Genomic DNA, 4158 nt, shown 5'->3' with positions numbered 1-4158 from the left:
AAAGTCAATTAGAATCCTAATGGTAACCAAAGATATTAATTAAAACGCAAAAAATTTGATTCATAAAAAATATAAGACATTTTCTCCTCAGTGCATATTTATAAGGTAAATAATTCTAACGTTAATTAACTTAATGTCAAAATCAATTTTATTTTTTTTGAAAGAATGTCAAAATCAATTTTGATTAGTAGCTTCAAGTTGCAAAAATTTATTGTGAGTATATATGTAGAATACTTGACCCGAAAATGCTATAATAACTCATATATTCGAGTAATTTTTTTTTTGAACGTTATATTCAAGTAATTAATAGCACATCAATTTTAAAAAAAATTCTCAAAATAGTGAGTATGTTTTACCATACCCTTTACTTAATATAACTTTGTATTGTGAAAGGAAAATTAAAAAGTCAAAGTAATAAAACAGATTATATTATATTAGGAGGTTACAAATAATTCTAACAGAAAACAGAAATATTAAATTTAAATATATGTGCCAAAATTTTAAAGTATAAGATAATATAGGAGTATAAAGAACAGTCTAAAGTGTCAACATCGTGATTTATTGATGTAGGGCTAATGTTCAGTGATTGAAGTAAATGAAGGGAACATTATTCATGTGAACATCGTTAACTTACAACTACCATATTCAGATACTATTCTGAACTACATTTAATGTCAAACTCAAACAACGTACAATTGTGAATGAATTTCTATCCCTCTGTGTCTCTTCTTCTCCCTCACATGATTGTCTGTCAGCAACAGCGACAAGTTAGTGAAAGTTACCTCTGTAAATTTTCATGCATTAAAAAAATAAGAGGAGTCCATTTCTGAAGATAGATTTGGAACTTGTAAAACTTTGTCTTTGGCGCATCTTGCTTTTATTATGTATCAAATCACAAAATTAATGGGAAAACAAATATATAATTTATTGTAACTAGCTTGTCCAACTCACGATTCTTCAGACACTGTAATCATGTGCAAAATTAAGTCTTGCAAACCACAAATTGGTATTAAATGTTAATGGACTGTGCAGATATAAGCAGCCACTGCGAATCCAATAAAATCCTGAGAAAATGATGATATGATAGGAACTTCTGTGGAAGATTAAGAAATGAGGTCAATCAGACAACAAGAAGTGTCGATTTTTATTCGTTTTAGTCTTTTTCAGAAGAAAAACAAAACATATGTCTTAACTTAGTACCTTATCATTTTTTTGGGTAGTTGTTATTCTCACTCCACATCTAGTTCCACCACCTTTTAAAGCGCAAAAAGACAAAAATATCCTTTTAAAAAATAACTTCCCAAAATTACCACCACCCCACTTTCATTTCATATTTTTCTCTAAACCACCCACCACCCATTTTAATTTCAATTTCTTCTTCCTCTTTAGATTTTCTTCCTCGATCTTCCTTCTGAAGTTTCTTCTTCTTCTTCTTCTTCCTATTCACTTGAAGTTATCTTCTTCTTCCCCTCGATTTCTTCTTCTTCTTCCACTAGCGCCGGGCTCTTCGCCGCACCCACTGTCAGCACTCGCCTCCACAGTAGCCTCAACCGCCGGTTGTTGCCCCCATTGCAGTCCCCACTGCCGCGCCCACTGCCCCTCTGTTCCTGAAACGTCTGATAATTTTCGCACTTTCGATAGCGTAACCTACGCACTTTAAAGTGTGTAGCCTTTGCACTTAAACGTGCGTGACCGAAACATTTTTAACTGCATTGCCTTAGCACTTTAAAGTGTGTAAACTACACTCTTTAAAGTGCGTTGCCTTCGGATATGCCTTCAAATACGTTAGGAATACACCTTTTATTGGAACTTTATTGAATTGTTCTACATTTTATCAAGGTGTTCATGCACACAATCATAGAGCGAGCTCTGTTTGGTGCTCAAGCTGAGGGTGGTAGAGGCAGGAAGAGAAAAAAAGGAGGGAGGATTCGAGCTCTAGGGGTTGAGTTGATATCTAATTATGTAGGATTAATCATTTGTTTGTTATAATTGGTATGGATTTTAGTTTAATTATTACTGGAATTGATTGTTTGTTATTTTTACTGTATTGTGTTTGATTATTGCAATTTTGGATAGATGTTTCCTGGATTCTGTCATACTATAAGTCTGTTCAGCCAGCAGACATGTATATGCACTTTAAAATGCGTTAAGTACGCTTTTTACTTACACACTTTAAACTACGTAGTTAACGGTCTCATGAGTTGGTCCGTTCACTCATATTTATGGGACTAACCACTACAACATTTTTGACTTTCGACCACACTGTTTATTTCCACGAGCAAAAAACCGTGGCCTGAGAGAGGTAAAGGCTACGGTTTGTGCAACGCGGGAATATTCTATGAAACTTTCACCTCGAATTTGAGAAGTTGTGGCAATTGTTGCATAAGGCGCAGTTTGGTAAGCATGGTTCTATTCTGGCTGCAACATACTAACCGTGGACCTTTTATTCCACATCATTAAACCGCAACACTTGGTATTTTAATTCAAACCGTGGCCTAAGTCCAACAAATTTTTCTCAGCCAATGTTTCGATGTTTGTTTTCTTAAATAAATTAAACAATTTTTTTTTCAAACTCACTAAAAAATAACCCCCTGATTTTCTCAACGTGAACCCGGAAGAAAAAAAAAAAACGATTCGTGCAACCTCACAACCTAGGCTCTCTCAACGTGAACCGTCACAACCAAGTGTGGTGCGATTCCTTCCTTGATGAACTGAACCCTCTCGATCACAACCTCTGTGTGATGTGATTCCTTTCTTGATCACAACTTCTCAACCACCCCTCACCGTCAACAAATCTGTGTGCCATCCCTGTAAGGCCCAAGTTTTTAGCATTAGATTATATAAATAATTACCGACTCACGCCTAGGTTGTCGTGTACGCGTGAGAGGAACCTGAACAAGGATTTGATGAGTTATCAAGTGAAAAATTTCAGACAACTCAGTTTATGTTTAATTATAGCATTATAGTTAGTTTTAGTGATAGCACGAGTCATTTTCACACCCGACTAAGGTCGAGAGTGTCCGAAAAAGGACTATTTCCGCTACTAGAGCACTGTTTAGGATATAGTTCTACAGTGACAAGAGGATAAGACCCTTAGGGTATTTTTCCCTTGACCAGTGTTCCAATACAGAACTTTCGACTATAAACTCGACAATTTTCGCTTTCTAGAAACTCGATAGAGCTAGACTTTATCTCTGCAGGGACTTAAGCGAGACCCTGTATAAAAGGTTTTTCCATTCGGAGCTTCTTTCTGAAATTCCACGCGTGATGTCTAAACTCCTTCACTGCTAGGAATCTTTCTTGTGAAGGAAGTTTTCTCATCCGAGGTCAATGACAAAAAGTAGTTCTGCGGCATATTTTGATGTAGACTGCGTTTAGATCATTTTCTCATTTTAAATGAGCTCATAAATGAGTTTTGATATTCTGTCGCCGAATACTCAATTTAAATCAGTAGATGAATGTACCAAAACGACCGGACCCGCGAAATCTTTATTTTTCTTCTTTTTTCCTCTCCCATAAAAGGATAAAAATCACAAAATCTTAACCATTCAATCCCTTGGAGCCGTGAGCTAGGGAGGAAGAGGAGAATTCGCGCCATTCGTCTGTTTCTTAGTCGATTCGCTTAATTTTTGTCAGATCTGAAAGGTTAAGAGGTAAGGATATAACTTTGTAGATTGCTCAACAAAGATTGTTGTATTTGCGTATCAATTTGAGGTTAGAAGTACAATTTATTTTAACATACACATTTAAAACTAGGATATTCAATGTATTGTTATAGTCGTCGGTAAATTTTTAGTTTAATAATGTTCAATATATATTTAATTTGAAAATTTGTCAAAATTAATATGGATGACATGACATCACGCGATCCATCAGATGGTCATGACCCTAGCTGAAGGTAAGAAAAACGGTAGAAAGGGGGGGTTTGAATAACGTTTTCAGAATAAAACTTTCACCTTAAGATTTTAACAAATCTTTCGAGACACAAGTAAAGTGCTTAAGATAAGAGATGAGAAAAGCACACAAGGATTTTATCCTGGTTCACTTGATGAATCACTCAAGGTAGTCAAGTCTACCCGTGAAGGTGATTTCTTCCTTCTTAGAATGAAGGCAATCCACTAATCAGATAATTGTTACAACTGCACTTGAAACCTACAA

The sequence above is a fragment of the Lotus japonicus genome, chromosome 5 (genome assembly GCF_012489685.1).
Source record: "Lotus japonicus ecotype B-129 chromosome 5, LjGifu_v1.2".
Classification (NCBI taxonomy): Eukaryota; Viridiplantae; Streptophyta; class Magnoliopsida; order Fabales; family Fabaceae; genus Lotus; species Lotus japonicus.
Note: the sequence above shows the minus strand (reverse complement) of the source record.